Genomic DNA, 27,663 nt, shown 5'->3' on the forward strand with positions numbered 1-27,663 from the left:
AGCCCAGCAGGTCGAGGCTGCGGTGGCTGGGAGTGTGCCACTGCACTCCAGTGTGGGCGACAGAGTGAGACTCCAACTCAAAAAAAACCCCACAAAAAACAAAAAAGCCACATTGAGATACCACCTAACCCCAGTAAGAGTGGCCATCATTAATAAAGCAAAAAACAACAGATGCTGCTGAGGATGCAGAGAAAAAAGAATGTGTCTACATTGCTGGTGGAAATGCAAAGTAGTTCAACCTCTATGGAAAACAGTGTGGCAATTTATTTCTTTTTATTATTATTATTATTTCATTTTTAAAATGTGAGGTACACATGAGGGTTAGGTACATAAGTAGTCATCATACAGGTAAAGTGTAGATACCTTTATTGATGTGCCCTCCTCCCCGGCAGTGTCCCACTACTGCCAATCCCTTTCTTTCTTTTTTTTTTTTCAGTAGGAGTCTCACTCTGTCACTCAGACTGGAGTGCAGTGGCCGCTCCCGACCACCGCAGCCTCGACCTGCTGGGCTCCGGCGATCCTTCCGCCTCAGCCTTCCGAGTAGCCGGAATTACAGGCATGCGCTACCACGCCCGGCTGATGTTTTGATTTATTGTAGAGATGAGGTCTCGCCAAGTTGCCCAGGCGGGTCTCGAACCCGCGGGTTCAGGCAATCCACTCACCTTAGCCTCCCAAAGGCATGGGACTACCGGCTGAGCCACCCAGCCCGGCGTCAATCCCTTTCTTAGGGTATTATGATAAATGCTCAAGGTCCACTTATGAGTGAGTACATGTGGCACTCAGATCTTTGTTTCTGTGATAAATCACTAAGTATTATAGACTCTAATTCCATCCAGGTTGCTGCAAAGTTCATAATTTTGTTTTTCTTTATGGCTGCATAATATTCCGTCATGTAAAAGAACTAGAAATTAACCTTCCATATGACCCAGCAATCCCTCTACTGGGAATATAACCAGAAGAACTCAAATCATTCTATAAAAAGGATATCTGCACAAGCATGTTTATTGCAACACTACTCAACAGCAAAAACATGGAACCAACCATGCTGCCCATCAAAACTGGACTGGATTTTTAAAATGTGGTATATACACACAATACAGTATTATGCAACCATAAAGAATGACACATTTATGGACTTCAGAGCAACTTGGATGGATTTAGAGTCTATAATACTCAGTGATTTATCACAAAAACAAAGAACTAAGTACCCTATGTTCTCACTCATAAGCAGACCCTGAACATAATACTATAAGAAAGGGATTGGCAGTAGCCAGAAACTGCTTGGTGGTGGGGGTGGGGGCACATAACATCAATAAGGGAGCCCAAACTTTACCTGTATGATGACCACTTATATACCTAATCCTGAATTGTACCCTCCATCTTTAAAATAAATATTAAAAAGGACAAGGTCAAATTTTCTCACTATGCATTGACGGTATCAGCCAATGCAATCAGATAAGAGAAATGCTTTAGATCTGAGAATTAGAAATATACCTAAAAGTACTTGTCAAGGGACAATCAACACAAACAACAAAATGCTTCAGTAAGACATCAGAATATTAAATTAATATACAAATCAATGGCTTTTATACAGCCAATAAATAACTAATTTACTATAATGAGGAAGACTACTACATTTACAAAAGCATTGAAAAATCAGGAATTAGGCTAAACAAGAAACATGTATAAAAAATACTTGAAAACAATCCTGAAATCACAAAAATAAACTTGAACTTGGAAAGACATTATTTTTTCTTAGACAATGTGGTAGACAGAATAATAGCACCCCCTTTTCCCCCTCAAAGATGCAAAAGTCATAACTCTGGATCTTGTGAATATGCGACCTTATATAACAAAAGGAACTTTGAATATGTGATTACAGCAAGGTGTAGAGATGCAGAGATTATCCTGGATTGTCTGGATGGGTCCACTGTAATCACAAGAAACTTTATAACGGGGAGGCAGGAAGGTCAAAGCCAGAGAAGACAATATGGCTACAAAAGCAGAGAGTGGGGGGAGAAATAGAGATTTGAAGATGCTGTGCTCTTGGCTTTAAGAATGGAGGCAGGACTCACCAGCCAAGGAAGATGAAAAAAGCAAGGAAATGGTTTATCTTTTAAGTCTTCAGAAACAGCCTGCTGACATCTTGATTTTAGTTAAGACTGATTTGGAATTCTGACCTTCAGAACTGTAAGACAATACATTTGTGTGTTTTTAAGCCATATTGGTAGCAATTTGTTACAGCAGCAACAGGAAACTAATACAGATTTATTGATCCAACAGCATTTAAAATGCCAGTTTTTCCAAATTAAAATACATTTAGTGATGCATTTATACATACATTGATATGATTAAATATATTGGTATGATTAAATTAAAATTTAATAAATGTATGTAAGTTTTATTTTCTAGAATTAGACAAATTGCTTCCAAAATATAAATATATGTAAGAATAACTAGGAGAAAAAAACCTGGGGAGAAAAAAGAAATGAGGGCAGGATAACCGTTGAAACATGCCACAAAGTCCCCATGGTCAAAACATTATGGAAGTAGACCACAAGTTGATAGACCAATGTAAATGAATAGAAAAATCAAGAACTAAACCCAGTGCATTTGAAAATTTGGTATATTTAGTATATAAAAAAGATTGCTTCTTAATTTATTCCTCAGCCATGCACCAGAACAAACTCAAAATAGATTGAAAATCTAAATTCAAACTATTTAAGTACCAAAAGAAAATACGGGCGAATTCCTTTATAATATACATGTAAGAAAGACTTTTAAATATGATTCAAAATCCAGATGAAATAAAAATAAATTAAACTACATGTGCACAAGGAAATTTTGCATGACCAAAATAAAAAAAGGAAAATTAATAAGCAAATTACAAACTAGGAAAACACAATTGTAAAATATATCACATATGTAAGACCAATCTATCGAATATATGAAATATTCCTTAATTGTGAGGAGAAATACCAAGACCCTATTTTTTAGAAGGTAGAAGATGGAGCAAAAGAGATGAACAGAAAATCCTTAAGAAAGAACATAAATGTCCTTTAAATATGAAAAAATTCTCATCTTCACTCATAATAAGATAAATGCAAAATAAAACTATATTGAGATACCAATTCTCACCATCAGATTGCCAAGAATTCAAAAGCTTGACAACATTCTGTTAGAACAACATTCTCACACATTGCTGGTAGAAATGCAAAATAGCACAACCCAATAGAGGAGAATTCGGCAATATGGAACAAAATAGCACATATCTTACTCCTTGACTCTATAAAACCACTTCTAAAATTTTTATCCTTAAGATACACCTCCAGAATTTATATAAGCTTCTGTTTTCCAGTTTAACATGTAAAAAGCTTAGAAGTTATCATTCACATCCCCACAATTAAAAAAGAAAGCTGAACAAGTTGAAAACCAACAAATCTTCTTAGGTCCATCTGAGAATTGATATTAGACAAAACCACTGCCCTGGAAATTGGAGGTAAAAAGAAAATAGAGAATCATAGCCTACTGAAAGCAGATACCACTGCTGCCTATACTAGAATAACCTGTCTCACCACCACTGGAGCCAGCAACTGGTAGGAAAGTGGTAGGAAAACAAAGATAATAGGCTAATTGTTGGATACTGAACATGTTCTTGCCTGAGAAAAAGTAAAAGTTTCTTGGGAGCCATCCACAAAGAGGTCCCACACTTTTATGAGTTTTATCTAGAAGAGCTGCTAGGTTTCTCAGGGTAAAGATCCAGAAAAAATCCTTTTGTGCTTCCTGAGGGGGGAAACGGAAGTAACCATTTTGAAACACACCCAGAGTGTTCTCTCTCTCTCTCTCTCTCTCTTTAACAAAGGTCTGCCTTCAAGGAAAAATATTTTGCCACTACTTAACTGACATGAAGAAAGGAAAGTACCAAACTTCAGCCTCCTCTAGCCCTCCTGACTTACCTGAAGAGGAGGAAAGAAACTGAGAAGTACTTATGAAACCCACAGCCCAGGGGCACAGGCTCACTAAAAGACTGACCTAATCATAGGATTATGGAACACCTCCCCTACCCCAGCACCTCACCACCACAATAGAGACCCTATATAATAATAATAGGGAAATAAAACTGAAAGAACTGCAGTTTCTCAGACCTTATTTGGGAAGACATTAGGAAAACCCAAATACAACAGGGGAGGTAAAAACAAGAAACCAGAAGAAATTTTAGCTTCTGATTCCCACCATAAACAGTTAAGACAGCCTAGCTCCTAGCCAGAGAAGCATAAATGCTAAAGATTCGTTGGCCTCATTTCATTTTACCAGATACGTTATGTCTAGTTTTCAACCAAAAATTACAAAGCACGCTAAAAGGCAAAAGAACACAGTGTGAAGAGACAGAACATGCATCAGAACCAGACTCAAGTGTGACAGAGATTTTAGAATTATCAGACCAGGAATTTTAAGTAATTATGATGAACATGCTAAGCCCTCTAAAGGAAAAGGTGGACAACATGCAAGAACATATGAGCAATGTAAGCAGAAAAATGGGAACATGAAGAAAGACTCAAAAGGATTTTAGGATGCTTTTTGCTAGCATCAAAAGCATGCTAGAAATAAATAAATAAATACACGATAACAGATGAAGAATGCCTTCGATCAGTAGACAGGATATGGCTGAGGAAAGAATCAATGAGCTTGAAGGTATGTCAATCGAAACTTCCCAAACTGAAAGACAAAGGAAAAAAACAATTATTTTATTTATTTATTTATTTTGAGTTGGAGTCTCACTCTGTCGCCCAGACTGGAGTGCAGTGGCCGCTCCCAGCCACCGCAGCCTCGACCTGCTGGGCTCCGGTGATCCTTCCGCCTCAGCCTTCTGAGTAGCCGGAATTACAGGCATGTACTACCACGCCCGGCTGATTTTTTGATTTATTGTAGAGATGAGGTCTCGCTGCCCAGGCGGGTCTCAAACCCGTGGGCTCAGGCAATCATTTTTAAAGCCAAACAAAATATCTAAGAACTGTGGGACAGGTACTTAAATATGTAACATATGCATTGTGGGAATACGAGAAGGAAAAGAAAGAGAGAAAGGGACAGAAGATATACCTCTGCAAATACAAAACAACATATGCACATAGTGAAGCACCTAAGCATTATTTGCAATAGCAAAATTTTGGAAGCAATATAGATGTCTGTCCATAAAAAAAATAGATAAATTATTATAGAGTCTGCCTCCACAGCAAAGCCAAACACTGACACTGGAATAACAGCAAGAGTCTGTAATACCCAGTGATCTATCACAGAAACAAACAACTGAGTACCACATGTTCTCACTCATAAGGACCCTGAACAATTATCATGATACTATAAGAAAGGGATTGGCAGTAGTGGGAAACTGCTGGGTGAGGGGGAGGTGCACAGGGCACACTTCATCAACATGGGTGCCTGATCTCAAACCAGGTGATGTGGGGGCCAAAGGGAGGCCCAAACTTTACCTGTACAATGACCATTTGTACACCTAACTCTGAATTGTACCCCACATCTTTAAAATAAAATTTTTTTAAAAAAAGAAAGAAAGAAAGTGAGGTATTTATTTACAGGGCACCAAGCAAGGAGGATCAGGCAGCTAACATTTAAATCTTGTCCTCCCCAATGACTTGTAGGTAACGGTTTTTAAAGGCAAGGGTTAATTTCAGGAAGCAGAGGTTACCAGCAAAATTGTAAATCAGTACATTTTAGTTACACCTTAGGTTATGTCCCCAACAGGCAGGATATCTTGAAGGGGGGCTTACAGGTAGATTTAAAGGTTTTTTGACTGGCAATTGGTTAAGAAAGAAAAGCTTTGCTTAAAAATTTGGAGTCAGCAGAAAAGAATGTCAGCTTCGGCACATGGGTATGGCTGTTTCCAGGCCTCTCAGAAAGAAACAGCAAAAAGAACGGTGGTCAGAGTTCAATTCTTAGTTTCCCCTTCTCTGAGGTCTACCTATGGGTGGATTCATTTGATGGGGGCGTGGGTTTCTGAAAAACAACTGAGAGACATAGGTTAAGATGTTATCATTAGTTTTTTTTAGATTTTTTTTTTAGGGAAACAAAACATCTGGAGACTTTGACTTCCTAGGCTTCTTTTTTAAGGCTACTATTACTTTCTTGCTTATTAAAAAAAGTTGCTTATTTACTTTTCAGGGCTAGCTAAGTGCCTGGTATTTCTCTTGAAGGAACTCAAGATTTTCCCTTCTTTCCATTCTTGGGAGGGCCTTAAGGGGAGAGGGGGAGTCCCTACATTATCTCAAAATAAACTATAATTTGTCTTCTCACAGTTTAGTGCCTATAGTAGTAACAAAGAATGGCACTCTCTGTTAGTTGATATGGAATGATTTCTAGGATATGTTGTTAAATTTAAATTTTTTTATTTAGTTTTTTAAGCACAAAAGTTTTGTTGTTTTTATATATTACATGATAGATTATTTACATATTAAAACACTTTTTATGAAAGCAAAAAGAGCTTATACTTGTGAAAACAAATCCAGGATGATAACTAGAAACAAATAAAATTGTTATTTATAGTGGGTGGGTGGGAATGGGGTGGAAGAGATGGTGATGGAAGTGTGACTTCTCTGAATGTAACTTAGATAATTTTGACTGCTGAGCCATGTAAACTTTTAAACACATTCCAAAAAAATTACATCAAAAAAGAACGAAAAGAGCAAATCCTTAAAAGTGAAAGCAAACAAAAATAAATGAACCTAGCTGTATATCAAATCAGTCATGACCACCCACAGAAAAAGAATTTTTGAAGTAGTTTTTGAACACATGTATTCTAAGATTTCAAAGGAAAAAAAAAGCAAAGGATTTTTCAACTTTATAAGTTTGTTAGAGGAAGTACTGGTATAATTAATTTTCAAACTATCACGTGCTAGCTAAGTATATAAATGAATAAATATAGCAATGCTTGGGGGTTGTCATTGTGGAGAATGTAATATGAAATGGTAAAAATAAGTGCTGTTGGGTTTCAATATAAACTCAGAATTTTATAATCTGTTTCCTAGCTGTGTCCACAGAAAGATTAGCATATTAATCGATATCCTCTGAGAAGCTTCATTTTCTCTTCCTTCTCACTTACTTCCCATAAGTATTCATGCCCATTTTTTCTGATTTATCCTTACCAAGTTTCTTTTTGCAAAATAAGAAAACACACACACACACACACACACGCGCGCGCGCGTGCGCGACATTCATATTTTTCCTTCTTTCTAACACAAAAATAGCATGTAAGGACATGTAATGCCCAGTACTTAATTTTAAATACCAGTCTTCATTGAAAGAAACTAGGACTCTTTAAAGAAACAACTGATTCCAAATCCAAGGCAGAGAAATTACAAAGTAAGCTTAGAACATTTTCTGTGCTAGAAAACAAGGGAGACACAAAGACTAAAGGGAATATATCCAAAGGACATAGGAGCCAGCTTGAAAGGGCTCTGATTAGAAAAATGTCAGATAATTTGAGCATCAAAATAACTAATGAAGGTAATGGACTATAATATTGAATTTAAAAATCCATGAATTCATAGTGATACTCAGAGAGAAAAGAGGGGAGGAGGAAGAGAAAGTTTTTTATTACAGGAGAAAGCCATCTAATAAGGGCAGAAAGGGTGACAGAATTAGAATATAATCATTGCTTCAGGCAAGAATCATCAATGGATGTTAAAACCATTGGGTTAAAAATTGCAGCATATTCACATGTCTTCAAAGTAACCCCTGTCCCTTACCACCAATTTGCTTCTTAAGTATGGAGATAATGAGCTACCTTTAAAATACAGAGATCTGGGAGACATCACTTTATGCAAGTGATCAAATTTAGCATCACCAGTGATGAAACCATGTGATGTTATATTCCTCCTGATGTGACCCATGAAAAGTACAACGCGTCAACTATGTGCAATTCTTGCTAAATGTTATAGATATAGATAAAATGCAAATCTAATCATGAAGAAATAATCATACAAATGTAATTATGAGGTATTCTACCACAAAGCTAGCCTGGTTTCTTCAAAATAATAATGTCATAAAATACACGCCCACGAATGAGGGAATATTCTAGATGAAAAGAGAGTAAAGATAAATGATTAACCATTGTAGTACTTGATCCTTGACTGAATTTGGGATTGAGAAAGGGGCAAACAGTTTTTAAAGAAATGTTTAGATCAGTTGGGAAAACGGGCTATAAATTAAATAGTATTATTGAATTAATGCTAAATCTCTTGGGCGTGATAATGATGTGGTTATGGAGGAAAGTCTTATTCTTATAAGAATCATGATGACAATTTAGTAATGAAGTGTCATGATGTCTGAAACTTACTCTCAAATGATTGAGAAATAAAAAATATATGTGCATAGTGACATACACAGACAGCAAGAGTGAGAGAGCGAGAGCAAAAATGTGGCAAAATATTAACAATTGATAAATTCAATTCAAGTGTAGGGTATGCTGATGTTTATTTTATTATTGCAACCTTTCCTATAGGCTTGATGTTTTTCAAAATAAAACTTGAAAATTTGAAATAGTTTATAGACTTGTAAATGAATAGCTATGAAAAAATATAAGTATATTTTAACTTGCTTTGTAACTATAGCCAGGTAAATCACTCCTACTGTAAATGACTGAGTAGTTGATGCTACAGTTAGTAATGATGATAAAACAACAAAATGAAAAAAAAAAGATTACAAATGTTGTTTTGAGCACTAAGAAAAAGTGTGTGATTTTTATTTAAAAAATTCAATTTGTTCACTAAACAAAACACTATAAAAATTTAAAGGCTATCATTTGGGGTTTCCAGTTCAAGACAGCGGAGTTTACGTACACATTTAGCTCTGCTCTCTCCCAGATTTCAGATTTATTTTATTTTAGCTTTTGGAATAAACCCATGAGGACAACGAGTACTGAAGCGAAAACTACAACAAAATATTGAAAGTTAAAAAAAAAAAAAACAGATGGACAGGTAGTACCTGATGCGACAGTTCGAAGAGCATTGAATCTTAAGCTGATAGTGAGGAAAGCCAAGAAGCAATTCAATTTACATTGCAAATTTTTCAAAGACTCAGAAACTGGCAACAAGGTATTTTTGATTTGGGGGTTGAAAGAGGGCTGGTGGGGAAATTTACTTAAAAAGCAGAATCTCTTTTCTACTGTTAGTAGCCATAAATCAGATCCTTCCTTATAAACTGGAAGTTTATTCTCTGGAAAGCATAAAATAGGTATATGAATGATAAGAGTGCCAATACTGAAAACAGAGAGATTAAATAAAAATTCACAGCAGACTGTTGAGAGCTGACCTCCAACTTTCCTAACTTCCAGTAAGCTGGCAGCCCATCAGGCAGGAAATTAGAAGAGTCTATGTTAATGTAAGAAGTCCAAAGGTGAGACTTAAAGAAAGTGAAACGGGATTTCCCCAATATGACAGTCCAGACGTATCACACTAACAGAAAGGCCACAATTGACAAGTTCTACCATGTAAGCTTTTAAGTGCCCCAGACTTAAAATGTGAGGAGACAACCAAGAATCATGAACCATTTGACAGTATTTAATATGAAAGACAGGGATTTAGAAAACAGAGGTGAGGAGGGAAGTAACTGAAGAAATAGACACTATTTAAGAGAACAAACATTAATTTAAAACTAATTAAAATCCTCTGAGAAATAAGTGAGTAGAATATATTCATAAAACAAGAAGAGAATGCTATGAGAAAGGAGCATATGGAAAATACTTTTTAAAATAGGAGAAAAAAATTCTAGAAAGTGGAGCAAAAAGGCAGTAAATGGGAGAGAAAAATATAAGAAAGTGAGAGAACCAATCCATCATTCAAATTATAGAATTTCAGAAGGAAAAAAGCAGAGACCATGAAGGGAAGAAAAACATTAAGATAAAAATAATACTTCATTTAAGAAAAATGTCCAGAACTGAAGGTGATGAGTTTGCAATTAGTATACAAACTTCCTATTATCTCCTTCAACTTGAGAAAGATAGATAAGCTTAGCCTCACTACCCTTGCAGTCACTATCTTCTATTTATAGCTAAATACCTTGAACGAGTTGATTCAGCAGTCTCTAATTTTTCCCACTCATTTTCTCTTGAATGCACCCATTAAGGCTTTTGCCCACAATTCCACTAAAGCTTCTCAAAGGACACCCATGACTTTCAAGTAACTAATTCCAATGGTCAAATGTCTATCCTCTACCACCCAACTCCAGACATGTAACTCCTGAAATCTTACCCAGTTCATTTGAGGACACTTTCCTCTTTCCAGTTGTTCAAAGAAAAATAAATGATCAGTTCTGACTCTTTTATTTCTTACCCATTCCTACATCTATACCATCAAAAAAATCCTACCAGTCCCAACTTCAAAGAGAACCAGAATGACGCTTAATGTTTCCCATTTCATTTCAAAAAAATAATCTGTTCAACAGCCTACAAGACTGTACACAATCTGACACCCCTTCCCTCTCTTATCTCTTCCCTCTCTTTTCTCTCTTATCTCTTCCACCCGCTTCCCTCTCTTATCTCTTCCCTTTGCTCACTCTGCTCTAGTGACAATGGCCTCCTGCTGTCCGTGCATTACACTGGGCATGCTTTGTCCTGTGGGTCTTTATATTGGTGCTTGGAATGTTCTTCCAAGTAGCAGCATCATTTGCGCCTTTAGCTCCTTCAGAACTTCACTCGAATATCACCTTCCTGGTATGGCCTTCCTCTATCACCTCACTTAAAATTGCAATCCCCCCTGCTCCACATCCACCAGCATTTCCTATCCATCTTCCTCACTTTATTTTTCTTCATAGCATTGATCACCATGATACACATTAGCTGTTTTACTCATTTTGTTTAAGGTCTTTCTCTTTTACCAGAATGTGAGCTCGTGAGGGCTGGGATCTTTGTGCTTTGTTCTCTTTTGCATCGCCAGCATGCAGAATCATGCATGACACCTAGTGAACATGCAATGAATATTTGTAGGAAGAATGATCGAAGAAATGAATGCTCACTTAGTGCATAGCACAGTGGGTGAAAATAGAAACATACCAATAATAAGGTAAGGAGACAGACCAAAAAAAGAGCCTACAGATGTCCATAGAGAGAAAAATAGGTCCCTCACAAAGATGCAAGAATCAGAACGGCATCAATTTCTCAATGGCCATAATAGAAGGTAAAATGCAATGGAGGAATTTCTTCAAAATTCTAAAAAAACATTCCTTCCTAGAATCCTATGCACAAAATACTAACTAAATGTCAATTCACAGTAAAGACACTTATAAACATACCTTAGAAACTTTGCACTCGTTATTCTCTATACATATAGAGATGTTCTTTCCAAAAATTACATGATGACTTGCTGTTGCACCTTCTTTAAGTCTCTTCTCTCATGTCATTTTCTCAACAAGTCCTACCCGGAGTTCCTCCAATTCTATGCTAATGCTCCTGGTCACAATGCCCCACTGAAAATTAATCTCTCCATCTTTTCCCCTATGTCCTTGAAATAAAAGGAAACCCATGTTTTAATGCCATAAAGGTTTGTGGATGAGGCCACTGCCAGCTTTAAAGAGGGACTCTACTTTGGAGTGCAGGCAAGATTTGAGCGTCAGAAACACAAATAAAAGACAAATTAATCAACTTGTCAAATCCTTTCAGTTAGCATGAATGCAATAGATTCTTGCAGAAGAAAGTAACATTTTCTAGCGTTGCTGTATACCCATTTCCTTGCTTTTCTTTGAGTTCCAACTTCTGGTTGCAAGGTGCACACACATTTAATAGATGGTCACAGTAGTTGCAGATGTTAACTGAAGAACATTTTGGAATATGAAATTATCCATATTGCTCTTAAATGGTTATAGATGTAGGTCAAAATACAACAAGGATCAAGTGTGATGCCAGTTAAATGGGTCCTCACCTGTACTCCTCCTCCAAGGTTCCACAAGTGCTAGGAATAGGCCTATCTGATCCCCTTTCCCTTCACTATTTTTTCTTTCTTCTTGGCACTACTTAATATACTATGTAATTTACTTATTTATAACATTTATTTTTATCATCAGACTTCTTGTGCTAGAATATAAGATCCTCAAAGGCAGAGATCTTGGATTTTGTTTACAGATACATCTCCAAACACCTGGAACACATACAAAATATTTTCCTTCTAGAACTCTTACTAAGTATATGATGAGATGTAATGAATGTGTGAGTGGCTTAATTCTATATATCTTCTTTCAAGGGACAACTGAAGCATGGACATTCCCCAAACGAAAGGCAAATCAAATAATAGGAAGACATAGAGTTCAAAAGTACATGAAGTCCCATGGGGTCATATGTAAGACAGAAACCAAGGGCATGCCCAAGATACAGGGGAAAACAAAGACCAAGATGACAGCTGTGCAGGAGACCTGGAAATCCATCAGTCCATACAGGAGCAAGTCTCAAGGCTCCAGAGAGATTTCTTCAAGCTGTGGCACTGTCTTAGTCTGGGCTGTTATAACAAAGTACCATAGACTGGGTGGTTTATGAGAAACAGATTTATTTCTCACAGTTCTGAAGACTGGAATCTAAAATCAGGGTGCCAGCATGATCAGGTTCTGGTGAGGGTCCTCTTACACATAATAGACTGCTGACATCTCACTGTGTCCTCACGTGGTGGAAGGAGGTCGAGAGTTCTCTGAGGTTCCTCTTCTTCATAAGGAAATGAATCCCGTTCATGAGGGCTCCACTCTCATTCCAATCAAGGGCCTCATCTCGTAATATCATCACTTTGGTGGTTAGGATTTCAACATGAATTGCAGGGGTAGGGGATGGTCACACCTATTCGGTCCATAGCAGATATTGATGAAATAACTAGTATGCTTAAACATACTAAGAGGAAATCCATTCCACTGAGGAAGTATTTGAGGCTGAATTATTGATGACAACGGGGAAAAATAAACAAGAAAGGCCATGATTAACTCCAGGGAACCACATGTTATACAGAAGAGGAAGAGTATATAGGTATAGTGAGTCTCTCACATGGTTTATAACAGTCATGGTAAACACAAAGCACCAATGAGGGCGTTTAGTGGGGACTAGAGTCAAAGACAACCAAATCCTCACTTTCCACGTGGAAGGTCAAGAGATTGTGCCTGAAACAAAAAACTCAAGTAGCAATACGAGAAAGGAGTTTAGTGGCATGAAGATAAATACCAAAAGAGTCAGCTAATAGACTTGAGAGTGGCTGTTTCAGAAATGAGAGAAGTGGAGTGGGGGAATGAGGGAGGACTTCAGCTCTTCATAATAAGCTTAGAGAAATAGTTGACTTTGTAAACTATGCACATATAAGATTTTGTTAAAAACTAAATAAAGGACTGGGCACAGTGGCTCAAGCCTGTAATCTCAGCACTTTGGGAGGCTGAGGTGAGGGGATTGCCCGAGCCCACGGGTTCAAGAACGGCCTGGGCGACATGGCAGGACCTCATCTCTATAATAAATCAAAAAATTAGCCGTGAGTGCCTGTAGTTATGGCTACTTGGAAGGCAGAGGTGGAAGGATTGCCTTGAGCCCTGCAGGTCGAGGATCTGGTGGCCGTGAAAGTGCCACTGCACTCCAGCCTGGGCGATGGAGTGAGACTCGAACTCAAAACAAACTCCACAAAAAACAACATATGGTTATATAGATGTTAATGAATAAAGGAAGATTTGCCTACCAAGCCATGGACAGAGGTGATCTCTGTTACCCAAGGGACCTCTGGAGTGAGGGGATGGGGTGGGTAGGAGGACAGCGACTCTCACGTTTACTCCACTTACTTTTTTTTTTAGTTGGAGTTTCTTTCTTGTAGCTCAGGCTGGAGTGCAGTGGCACGCTCATGGACACCACAGCCTTGACCTACTGGGCTTAGGTGATCCTTCTGTCTCAGCTTTCCAAATAGCTGGAACTACAGACACACACCACCATGCCCAGCTAGTTTTTATGATTTGTTGTAGAGATGAGGTCTCACCAAGTTGCCCAGGTTGGTCTCAAATCCCCGGACTGAGGCAATCTTCTCGCCTCAGCCTCCCAAAGTGCCGGGATTACAGGTTGAACCACTGTGCCCGGCCCACCTCCAGTTTTATCTTGTTTTTATCTTAGTGAAAATACATTCATGGATTATTTGAGAAATTAGACAAAAAGACACCATACAGATGGAAGGAAATGCCATTTTGAAGACATAACTGTTAATCTGGGGTAGCCCCTAACCTAACTGTGGATGAAAGTAGGAGTCAGAGAAGGGGAAAGAGGCCAGAGGGCTATGTGTCGACAGCAAGATGAGAATCGGAAGCCTTCAGAGATCAAAGCCTGGCAGAGGAATTTCAACCCGGAACAAAAACATGAAACTTCTGGGTTCTGTGGAGGCACATTGTTTCTGCAGAAAGACTGGTCCTTAGACTATGTTTTTGGTGGAACTATTCCCTTGCAACCAAATGCAACAGCAAAACCATCAAGAAAAATGTGGTCCCCCAGCCACCTCATACCCAGAATTCTGATTTGCATCCATCTATGGGATGTGTTTTCTTGTTTTTTAACAAAGAAAGTGTCTTCCTAGGAATGGGCTGCATGACGCCTGGCTCCTACCCTCTGGCCAGCCTCACAGATGGGCCACTCTGGCCAGCAGCCACCCATTGCTGCCCTTGAGCATTTTCAGCCTACTCAGCTCTGGCCTGCTCCCCTGGCAGAGGCCCCCTGGGAGTCATAATGTTGTGGGCCATTACAGCAGAACATTGCTTTGCTGCGGGGGCAGCTGGCTCACCCCAGGAGAGCGCTGGCAGATGTTACACCTCCCTTTCCACAGTCACCAAGAGCCAGAGGAGGGAAGAGGCAAGGGAGTGTGTCTCCTACCAGATAGATTAGGCCATCCAGCAGGCCAGCAGGACAGAGGAAAGGCAGTGCCTTTACCAAAAAGAACACTTCTTGCACTGTGGTAGGTCAGAAAAGAAAACATTATGTTTTCATGGGGTTTGCTTGCTTTTTGCTAGGGGTGGGTTTTCTGAGGAAGAAAGGAAACTGTCAAATCACAATAAATTGTCATCTATCTATGCATACATCAAGCCTTGCCTATTTCATTTATTGACTCAATCAACACTAACTGAGAAATGGCGTAATAATAGCTAACATTCGTTGAATACTTAACTGTGTGCCACACACTCCATGCTAATAATCCATATCTATTATCTCAGTTAATCAACACAAACTTATGAAGTAGGTGCTATGATCACCCTAATTTTGTAGGTGAGGAAATGAGATTTGGATTAAATCACTAGCCCAAGATGACAATGAAATCTGAGAACCAGTACTGAACCATTTGTCTCTAGCTCTTAAATATCTTGCTCCACTACCTCCCATAAAATTAGAAGCAGATTTTGAGCTAGATGCTCTGTGTCAACCAACAACAACGACAAAAAAAAGCTTAGATTGACTTTAGACTGTGGTCTTTCCAAGTCATTTGGGGCTTGAGAACAATGAAGTTAAGGACAATGAAGGCTGAAATTGGAGCAGAAAAGACAGCAGCTTGGTGATGGCCCAAGCCTTTCGGATTTAAGTAAGGGAATAATCCAGAATGTGCTCATGGGAGGAAATGCAAATCAATTAGCTGCAGGTTCAAAGGCCACATCGGTGTGAGCATTTAAGAAGCAGCCCCTGCAGCTGGGCAAGGTAGGAAGGTATAGGCAAATGCAATGGATGGGAGCCACTGGAATGACAAGGGGAGAGAAAAGAGAGGAGGACTAAAAGATCAGAGAAGACCAACAACTGCCATAACCACTGACAGTTTTTGAGTATGGGAGAGTCATGATTTAAAAGTAATAATAATTATCATCATCATCATATAGAACTGCATGCAAAATGGACTAGAACAAGGAAAGATGAGAATTAAAGAAGCAGTTTAAATGGCCATGATTCCGTTCTTCTAAACCATAAAGGGCCCATGGCTATGAGAATAATGGAAATGACATTTCAAATGATCAAAACAACCTTGCAAAGGAAAGAGAGTCCCAGCTTCCACCCCCTCCTAAGAGATGCCCTCTGAACTGCCTCCCTGCCTGCTTCCTTCTCCATTCCTTCCATCCTCCTGCAGGAGAAGTCTTCATTGACAGTGACCACGGTGGGGGCAGGAGGCCAAGGATGATTTCTTTTCCACGAGGACTGCTTTGCAATTGCCCAGTCCCAGGAATACATATGCAGCTCCATGTAGAGAGGAGTTTGCATTGAATCCCTTAGAAAGGAAACTCCAAAAACCTCTGTTGGAAATGACAGCTCTTGACAAGATGAAAGGAGGTGTCTTGCTCAGATCTTCACTTAAAACAATCTGGAGTTCCATTAGTATTCATTGAGGAGCTGCAGCACAGAGCAAGTACAAGCACCATGAATAAAATTAAAACTGGTATTGACTCTCGGCACAGCAGAGGGTGGGAGGGGGCTGCCCGGACCTGGCCGGGCTTCCACAGCCTTGATTCTTAGTGGTCAGACATGACCCATCTAAGGCATTGCATGTACATTTTAATCTGACAATGTGCTGGTGTCAACAACTGCCCACCACTCTGCCTTTAAGGCAGACCTTATAGCTGCTTTCTGACTTCCGGGGGTGAAGTCAGACACAGGCACCCCTTTCATTGTCTCTAACAATCATCCCAGCGGGATCCCATCCTCATTCTGCTACCCTCTGGCTCCCGACTCTTGGCTTCATGCTGGGCTATGATTCTTACCCAAACCTTTGGGCTTTATGCTGGCATCCTGTCTCACTAATTCTGATGCTAGTCTATTCTTCAAAGTTTTCCATTTATATGTCTCCTTCTCTTTACTAGAACTGATTTGATTTCTCTAGACTCATCAACTCTGTCACCAGAGTGACCATCACCTAACTTTTCTAGCTGAGTCTCCTGGTAGTTTGGATGTCAATGGGAAGACCAGACCAGGGTATTCTGTGGTCTAAAGTGAAATAAAGTGAAATGCATTGTATTGTTTCACTTATTTTATTTTATTTCACTTTAGACCACAGAATACCTTGGTCTCGTCTTTCCATTGACATCCAAACCCCAGCTTCAATCCAGTCTTTTAGACCACCTTAAGTTGAGGCTGTATACAAGTGAGAGGTAGGGTAGGGCCACCTTACCAACATCGCCCCTCGCAAAACCCACCAGGCTATATCGGGTTGTAGTCCTCATCCCTCTGCCCCAGCCTCAAGTGTATAATGCCCATCTAAGAAGGTCAAGGAAGAGGAAGGTAGAATAATTCCCTAGAAGTGAAATTACTCGAGGAAGTACAGCTGAAAAATCTCACTTGTCTTTCCTTAACTCTCTTTTGTGTTTCCTCCAAGACGGGTGACCCAGCTCTTTGGAGGTCTGGTATGTCCTCTGCACCTATTTGCAAGGTCATGTTAGCCCCTAATTGTGCTTGCAGCTGCAGCTACAGGCTCCAGAAGGTCTCCTGTTCAGGAAAGTATCTCCGTCTGTCGCTGCTGTCCGTATGTTTCCCATTTCCTGGACCCGCCTGAGCAGCTGTCCTCAATGAGCCGCAGACACGATTCCTGCTCCAGAGAATCCGAGCTGAGGAAGGCACTGCTGAATGCAGTGTCCACCAGCTAGAGGAGCCTGGGTCCTGTGAATGTTCAGGATGTGAGAAAAAGAGGGCTGGTCCCTCACCAGACAGACCTCGTCAAGGGCATTATTTTTAATCAGTCTTTATAGAGTTTTTCAGCTTTGTTTTATGACAAAGGACACAAATTGCTCTCTCAGTAATGTTTCAGAGACTCCAGAAAATGCTACTCCAAGCCCACTTCTCCCAATGAACTCCTTCCCCTTCCACCCCCTTGTTTGGTTTTTTTCCGCATCCTCTGTTTCATTCCCACATTGAGCTGTTTCATTCCCACATTGAGCTATAGCACCCCCTTCTCCTCATCTTTGCTTCTTTTTAAGGTCCTGCTTTAGGATATATTCTTCTCTGAGTCTGAACAAAATAACTGTTTAGACTTTGACCATGGCTCTCCCTTCCAGATGGATATGTGTGTGGCTCTTGGTCTCCCTAAGGCCAGATGTTGAAGCTCTTCATAATGGAATGATAGGAAGCTTCTTACAGTGAAGGCCTGAACACGCAACTCTTGGGAGTACTGGGAGCTCTGGACCCCTACTGTCTGTGCACAGTGACTCTAGCTATGCTTGTTTCTATTGCCTGGAGTGTTAAGCATGAAAATGATGGGATTGGAGCTGGTTCCAAAGGAGTAACTAACTCTTCAGATAACCCCAAGTCCTTGCAAAATGAGTCGGCTCTCACCGGGTACCTCTTTTACTTAGCTGCATTTAATAAGACCACACCCATACCCCATCGTCACCTTCTAAGAGCTACTACCAGGAGACTCAGCTAGAAAAGTTGGGTGATGGTTACTTTGGTGACAGAGGTGAAGAGTCTGGTGAAATCAAGCCTTTCTAGGGGCCAGGAGGATATCTGTGTCTACACTGAGTGGGTCTCCAGAGCTAATCCAAATCTTACCACCACGAAGCTTTTCTGAAACACTCACAGTAAATGGATCTCTCTCTCCTCTCATGAGGGATATGAGTACTTTCCTAACCATATTTTGCCCCTGTAATTTATTAATAAACTAACCATACCAAATACTCCTACAGCATTTACTATGTGCTATACACTAAACATTTTGGGGGTCTTATTAACCCATTTAGTCCTACAACAGCCTTTTGTGTAGCGTCTGGGGTTTTGTTGCTGTTGTTGTTTTAGTTGGAATCTCACGCTGTTGTTCAGGCTGGAGTGCAGTGGCATGCTCACAGCCACTGCAGCCTCAGTCTGCTGGGTTCAGATGATCCTTCTGCCTCAGCCTTCCAAGTAGCTGGAACCACAGGCATGCACCACCATACTTGGCTGATTTTTTTATATTATAGAGATGAGGTCTTGCCATGTTGCTCACACTGGTCTCGAACCCCTGAGCTCAAATAATTCTCTCACTTCCACCTCCCAAAGTGCTGGGATTACAGGCATGAGTCACTGCCCCCAGCTTGTAGTTGGGTCTATTAATAGCATTCCTATTTTTTTAGATAAAGAAACTGGACACAGAGATGAAGCAATTTACCTAGGGGCCCAGTACTAGTAAGGGTTGGTGCCTTGATTTGAAGCCTGAAAGTCTGGCTCTAACACTCAGATCACATAAATATTAGGAGAAAATTCTTTCTGTGACAACATGCCTTCATCCATTTACTATGGATAGCTTCATTTTTGGTCATTTGTGATGCCTATACTTTATCTTTGAAATAGATCGTGTGATACTTGAAGGCCAAGATTGTGTTTAATACATCTTTGTATTTCTCACAGTATTAGCACAGTTATATACAGCTTTGCATATGTAATTGCTTAATAAATGACTATTGACTAACATGGTGAACCAAAAAAAAAAAAAGAGATTAATCTAACCAATTTCAGTGTTTTCTATAACTTATTTTGCCTCCTAAGAATCCCTCCAAGAATATACTTAACTCCCCCAGGAGAGGTTATTTTAAAAACTAAATAACTAAGCACTTAAGAAAAATCATTCCTCCTGATGAACTGACGTTCATGCTGTTTGCCTTTTTATTTCTGCTGCCAAGAAGCTCAAGGTTATGGTTTTTTTGTTTTTTTGTTTTTTTCCTGTAGAAGACTTATTATACTTAGACTAAATATTCTGGTACAATTATACCCCTTCTTTATTATTTGACCCTAAATATGTTATCATTATATTAATAACTTTATGAATTTTTTTGTCCACGTATCTTATTGTAAGCTATCCCACTTTTCTTTTGGAGATCTGATGATAGTCAGGAAGTAGGTGTGACTCAGTTTGCACATCTGTAAAATGAGAATAACCATAGTCCCTATATCACAGAGTTGATGTCAGGATTAAACAAGTAGATACATTTAAAAAAAACTTGCGATGTTAGCATAGAACCAGTATCCAAATTTAAGGTCGATGAGGACCAAATTTAAGGTCCAAAACAGAACTCCTTATCTTACATCCTTTCCTCCTATAATCTTCCCCATTTCAGGTTAGGGCAACTTCCAGTTACTTGGGCCAAAAAAAAAAAACCTTAAAATTATCCTTAATCCCTCCTTCTCTCACATCCCACATCCAATCTGTCAGGAAATCCTTAGCTCTACCTTCAAAATAGACCAAGAATCCAAACCACTTCTTATGCCTTTTACTGGTGTCACCCAACTGAAATACACCTATATTATTGCAAGAGCTTCCTAGCTGGTTCTATCTCCCCTACCCTCAGAATCCTTCCTGTCAATTTTCAGAGCATCCCCCAAAGTGATTTTGTCAAAATGTAACTCAACGTCTAATTTCACTCCTAGTAGAAGCCAAAGTCTGGCTTCTAAAGTCCTGACCATGACCTCTAACACCTTGAATGACCTGGTACACAGGTTCCCCTGACCCTGAATCCTAATACTATTTCCCCGTTCCTTCCCTACCACCAGACCCCACCACCATTTCTGCAGAAAGGCAGGCATGTGCTCACCTAAGAGCCTTTCTCATTCTCTCTTCCTCAGATTCCTCAAGGTGCTCTCTCTTACATCCTTCAGATCTCAAATGCGACCTTCTCAGGGGCCCTTTCCTGCCTTTCTGTCTAAAATGCGTGTCTCCACATGCACATACACCCCATCATCTCCCCTGCTTTTTTTTTTTCTGAATAGTTCTTAGCATCATCTAACATACTATACGGAGACATGATGCAACTTATATATCAAAAGCACAACCTCTAGAGCCAAATTAGCAGGGCTGGGTCCCAGCTCCACCCATCATTAGCCATGTGATCTTGTGGTTCATCATCTTTAAAATGGGGTTACTGTGATGATTAAATGAATATATATATATATTCACCTATTATATAATATATACTAGGTTTTATATGTGTATATATGTGACATATGGAGATAGGTCAATAGAGATATAGAGCCTAGCGCAATGCCTGGCATAAAACAAGCATTCTATAAGTGTTAGCTACTATGTATTTTGTTATTATACATCTCCCGTGCTAGAATGCAAATTTCCCTATGGAAGGAAAATTTGTGAGTTTTGTTCACTGGTCTCTTACCAGTACCTTGAAAAATGCTTGGTGCTTCTTAGATGCTCAGTAAATGTCTGTCAAATGAATGAAGCTAGAGTCTAAAAGGTCAACTACAGAATCAGCCGTCATTTTTTAAGAAATGGTACTTGAAGCTTTAAAAGTGATGAAATAGAATAGAGAAAAAGAAGCCAGAATGCAAAGAGAAATGAAACTGAGGTCTGAATGTTCATTATTTTGACATCGATAGTTATGGGACAGATAGAAAAAGAATCAACAAATGAAACTAAGAAATGGCCAGCAAGCCTGGACAAGACTCATGATAGCGTGTTATCGTAAAACTCCAGGGAAAGGAAAACTTGACGTAGGAGTGAGCAGTAGTGTTGAGCACTACCAAGAAATGGAGTATGTTGAGTTCCAGGTAGGATCCCTGGATTCCGCATGAAAAGAGCGCTGGTTACTTTAAAAGAGCAAATTTAGTAGCAATGCAGAAAGGGAGCCAGTACCAGTGGCCAATTAGGAAGCGAAAACAGCAACTATTCAAGACTCTTGAAGTTAAGCAGTGAAAGCAAATGGAAACAAACAAAAAAAGTATCAAAATACAATGCTTCTCATTGTGTTCCAAAGTCTTTATGCTGACCTTTCAAGTGAAGCATTATTACATCGTACTCTTTATTTATATATAATAATATAGTTATTGACTTCTACTTATATATGGGGCTTTTATATGCAGAAATCTCTCTCTCCCTCTCTCTGTCTCCTCTCCATCTCATTTGGTATTGTGAGTTTTTTTTAAAGAATGTGTGTAATTTGGGTATCTGTATACATAACTGGTTCCCAAACAAGATCAAGGAGTAACCGTCATGAACTCTCATTTCCGTATTCCCCCTCAACAGGACTCAAAACCTCCTTGTGGACTGACTACATTAAATGAAATGTGTCCAAACGGAAAAAAATAAAAGTGATGTTTTCTAAATTAGAGGCTTGAAAGAATACCCATTCCCTGCCTAAACTACTCAGTTACTAACTGATTTTCCAAATTCTTTTATGGCAACCTAAACAAGTAAGACTATAACTCTAGTCATTTTTTTCTTCATCCACCCTGTGCTACAATAGTTAAAACAGGGTTAAGAAGTAAATGTCTCTTACCAAAAAGCACCGAGGAGGGCTGGTGTAGCAGCAGGCCTCTTGGGCTACCTTTAATGGGCTGCAAAGACATGGGCAAATACAGAAGCCAAACCCCAGAGGGCCTCTGGCCCGCACAGAGGCCAGAGGAGTGTGCCAGCTCCCCAGAGTTGTGCTCCAAAGTTAAATCCATAACACTCACGACCAGGTTGTAAATTTCAGGCCATAGTTCATTAACTCCAGAAGTTCAAAACGATACCCCCTGCTTGCCCAGTCAATGCAGCTGAGAGTTTTCCCGGTGTGTGATGATCCATCAACAATTGGATTCCAATATCTTTTGCTTCATTAATAGAGTCACACAAGCCCTTCCTATGGAGCTGGGTAAGGTTTCTGCCTACAGGTCTGCCTGGCTGGGCTGCGTTTGTGCTGGGCTGCATTTTGAGCCTCAAGCCACAGACAGACCCCAGGTACACCTATTCCTGACCTCCTCCAGCCCAAGATCTCTACTTCGACCAAAGTTAGCATCAAAATGCCTTCCACGTGCTTGCTTAACTTTAATGAGATGACTCCAGTGGTGAGTCAAGGCAGCACAAATCTTAGAAAACCTTATGTAGTTTTGACAGTCTGTATTGTCTCTTAAAATTCATATCTTAGTTCACTTTTAACTCAACAGTTTTCTACAGTTCAGATGCAAGTTTCACCTGACTCACTGGGCCCCTCAGAAGTCATCTCCCCTGCACATGCTGACCAAGCATTTGTCAACCTCCAGAACGGGGCTAGGGCAAATCATGCCAAAGAATGGTCACAAAAGTCACAGCCGAGAAGCAATCCTGGACTCAGAGTTGCTGGGTAGGGCTATTCTCAAGCAGCCCGAAGCATGACAAGCCAGATGTATGAACATAGTCTGTGTTCAACCCACAGTGGTAACTTTCAAAATAGAAAACCAAAATCTAGCACTAAGTCCAAGGACACAAAGTTAAGAGCAGGCTGTCCAAGGCAGAAAAGAGTGAGGGTAACAGTGAAGGCAGCAGATGCCAAGATATTTACTATAAACATTGCTCGAGGCATGGTGGGTCAGCCCAACTGTGGGCACTGGGTGGAGGCAAACAGAATCAAGAAGCTGCCCCCTTCCCTCACCCAAACCTCCTTCCTCCACCAGCTGACAGCAGTTGAAACAATAAAGGTCTATAATACAAACAGGAGGCACCACTGCCATGATTTTCAAAAGCTTTGTGAAATTCAAATGAGGCTTTTTTCCTTAGCAACTCTTCCCACAGGGATTTTTCTTCCCCAGCTCCCAAAGTCTCTTGCCTTCTAAGCTACTGAAACGACATATATTGTGGTCTCCATAAACCTCCATTGCCCATAAGCAGTAGTAACATTGTCTCCCTTCTGTTAATAAATTGTTCTTCTCTTTGCACAGCACAGAAAAGATGAAGACGAAATTGGGGGGAATTATTTCCCAAGTATTGTTTCTCTAACAATAGCAATTCCTGCTCCTGAGAACTCTATTTTGCTTAATATGTTCTTTCTGCAAAGTGGTAAAATGTGACAGTGTAATAACCCAAAAAGCAGCGTGAAGGGCCCGATTCCCCAAAGTGTCCACTGAGAAAACATACAAGTGTTTCCATCAAGAAGGAATTGTGTGTATTGAGAGAAGGTAAGTGCACAAAATAAGGGTTTGCAATAAAGTGGGGTCCAGGCGTCAAGGATTAAATGTTTGGATTCTTTGCTTCACAATAGAAGCATTTGTAGGAAGAATGGGTCTCCATTTCTTTCCTTAATGGGGATATCACACACACTCAGGGAGTGCATGTCTTCTTCAGAATAAAAGAAAAATTGGCTGGTTTAGACATAAAAAAAAAAAGTACCTGGCCAACAAAAAACAGCGGTAATGCTGAACAAAATCAGAATAGATTTCAAAGACAGCGGACCTTGGAGCAAAGTTTGAGACATCATGTGTATGAACTTCTGAGATACAAGACCAACATGTATTTTGGAAATGGACTTAGAAAAGTAACCTTTCGAAGCCAGCTCCAATATCCACCTGCATCAAATACTCACCTGCATCAAACTGAAGGAATGTTCTACATTTTCAAATCTATGCACTCTAAAGGACCCTTTCTTCTCTCAACTCCTTTGTGTTCCCCCGTTCTAGTTTCTAACTCTTTCCACACATAACTTTGCACCACTTCATGTCCTGGCATCACTGTAGCTGGTGGGAGCAGGGAGAGATGCTTTTAGAGGTAGGATTGGGGGCAGGGATGCTGCACACTACAGTGGTCAGAGGATGATCTGCCAGGAGGGAAGGGCAGGATACCAGCCTGAAGAAACAAAAATTGCAAGCAGGAAGACAGAAGTATGCATCACATCCCAAGTGGTGAAGGCAACAGGTTTGAGGCAGGCACAGAATGAGATGCAAGGGTTTGGGTTGAGTCAAGGCAGTCGGGGCTCAGAAAGAACCTCTGTACCAGGAAGGGCTGCAATATGTGGTTAGGTACAGGGTCTTGGACATAAGGGTCTTCATGTACTGATAGACCCAATCCTTCACCTGTGATTCTGCAATACCTCTCACCAAAGAGGCAAATTGTATTTCCCTGACCATGGACTTTTGGTTTGGCCAAGTGATGTGCTCCAGCCAGGGGAATGTTAGCCAACATAACATCTAAGGACTCCAAAAGCACACAGGCTTGCTCTCTGCACCTCAGTCATTGTCTTGACTAGAATAGGCACAGAGTAGTCCTAGGATGGAAGTGAGTGGCATACAGAGGTGAGCGCTGCCTAAATCACTCTACCCCCTCAGCTACCCCAGTCATGCCAGTGAGTCACATGAGATCAGCAGAACTGCCCAACAGAACTCAGCCAACCCTCAATTGACCATCAGATCAGCAAGAGTATAAATTGCTACTTTATGCCAATGAGTTTTGGGGTGGTCTGTTACACAGCACTTTGTGGCAATAGCTAACTGATACAGAGGTCCAACTGAGAGTCAAAATCCAGACTGCATTGTGCTGTGCAACCTGACCCAGAGCCTGACTAAAGGATTCTATTTTCCAGTTTCCATAAAGGCATCATGTGAGTGCTATTAAAAAATGAGTGCTATCCATTCCCCCCATCTCTCCTGCTCATCTTCCCAGTTCTCCAAGTCTCCTGCTAGTTTTCCTGGGCCTCCTAAAATGATCTGAAATCCATACTCCACCTTCTCATCCTTTCTAATGTTCCAGATTCTTTTTAGCCTCCTCCTTCTCAAGCTCTTTCTGTGTCAATCTCCAGTCCTGGCCAGCCCTACCCTTCACATTCTATTTCCTTCGCTATGCTCAAGAACAGTGGCGCAGTTGGATAAAGTGTCATGCTGAAAGAGTCCCCACCCAGTCATGCTCCCCAAGCTTACCAGGGCAGTAACGGAGCTGAGCAAGGTTTGCACCTAGCCTGGGCAACTCCCTGCTGCGTTGCCCAGATTCCTTTACCCAGAAGGTATGGGTCTACTATGTTGTATGGGCAGAAACAGGGTGTAGACACCACAGAGGTGAAATGACTTCAAAGCTTCTCTTACCACCCGGGAAGAGAAATGAGATAACTATGTCAAACACAGAGCAGAGAGTGGTGTGTCTGCAGTAGTCAACGTTCCCCAGAGAAAGAGAACAAAGAGGACATAGAGTTACAGACTCAGAAATATAAGAAATTTATTACAGGAATTGGCTCACATGATTATGGAAGCCAAGATCTGCCGTCTGCAAACTGGACAGTGAGGAAAGCTGGTAGGGTAATTCCATTTGCATCTGAAGTCCTGGGAACCAGGGCAGGTGTCAGTCCCAGAGTCCAGAATTCTGAGAACCAGAAGCTTCGATGACCGAGGGCAGGAGAAGATGAATGTTCCTTAAGGGAGTGGATTCGCCATTCTCTTGCCTTTTTGTCCTATCTGGACCTTCATCAGGTTGTATGATACCCACTCACATTGGTGAGGGGGCTCGTTACTCATCTCTTCTGGAAACACCCTCACAAACACTCCCAGAAATCGTGTCTTACCAGATGTCTGGTGGTGCCTTCGCCCAGTCGAGTTGACACATAAAATTAACCATCACAGTGTCATCAATGAGCTACAGACATGGTGACGTTCAGGGAAGTTTATTTTTAGCTGAGGGTCTCAGGGGAGGCTTTGAGGAAGTGGTGACTTTGAACTAGGTCTTGAAGGACGGAAAGGCTTTGCAGGTGCACAGAGAAAGGGAGGGTGGGAGAATGAAGTTCTCCAGGCAAAGGAAACAGCAGCAGGGAAGGCTTCCTCAAAATTATGAAATCACCTAACAACCGCGGGAGCTATTTGGCATGAGTCCATATGCAGTGATGGCACGTGGGGACAGGGAATCTCCTTCCGAAAACCTAATTTGTCAACACCCTGGGCTCAGAGGAGAAAAACAGAAGCCAGAGTCTCGTTAGCTTTGAACGTCCACAGTCCCTTGCAACTGAGTGGCTGCTGCGACTCAGGCACGGCCTGTGTAAATAGCGCCGGATGGGATTGTAGCTAATAGGGTTATTAATACCTGTCACATCCCAGGATGGCAGAATAATGTGGAGGTTTTCTACTATAGATTAAAACCAACCAACAGGGAATTTTCTGAGTCTGGCAGTCACAGCTTTCTCTTCAGACAACTTTTCCTCCAGCCATGCAGACGGGGGTAAGTAATTGTCCCGGGGAAAGGTTTGTCACCATGGTAAATGCAAAAGCAGGAACAAACCTGCCTCACTTAGCCTGAGGCAAGAACATGGGTATTTGAAATTCACAAATAATCCCCAAACCTCCCTTCCGCCTGCAGCTTTGACCTCTCTCCTGGCCCAGGCTAGTCACCCCAAAGAAAAGCCACCTTTATGTGGGCTTTGTGCCTTCCGCTCCTGGATGGGAGGAATACGAAGGAGGCAGATAAGAAGAAGGCAGAGAGCTGAAGAGAGAAGGGGGAAGAATGCAGGGGTCTGGATGCTCTGCCGCTTGCTAGGGCTGGAGCATAGGCAGGGCAGCTCTGGAACAGAAAAGTACAGCCCAAGGGGGTGACATTGTGCCCTCTCTGGGCCCCCAGCCAGTGGCTGGAGTGTGGCCCGGCCTCTTCACTTCCACAGAGGTGCCCAGAAGCCCTGAAGAAAGCAACAGGTCAAAGGAGTGAAGCTCTGCTGGAGAGGAAGTGCCTCCTCATATAAAACACATCAGCTCTATCTCACCTGGAAGAACATTCTCAGGGAAAAGCACCAGGTGAGAACACATGCCCCTAAAAGGTGGTACCTATAGAAACCTAGAAGAAACTTAGTGTATTCTTAGTTTAGTCTTTTTGCCTCGGTGTAACCATTAGAAAGCGTTCAGACATTCTACTGCAGGACAAGCAGCAGCCTATCCCATCCCCCCTCAGCAAATCTCCATCAGCTGCAAGACCAGGACAGCCCAACGTTTCAATTCATTGTTTAGCATAGTAGTCTCCAGTAAACTTT

This window comes from Carlito syrichta, unplaced genomic scaffold, assembly GCF_000164805.1.
Source record: "Carlito syrichta isolate Samal-C Ts95f unplaced genomic scaffold, Tarsius_syrichta-2.0.1 Scaffold303197, whole genome shotgun sequence".
NCBI classification, from domain to species: Eukaryota; Metazoa; Chordata; class Mammalia; order Primates; family Tarsiidae; genus Carlito; species Carlito syrichta.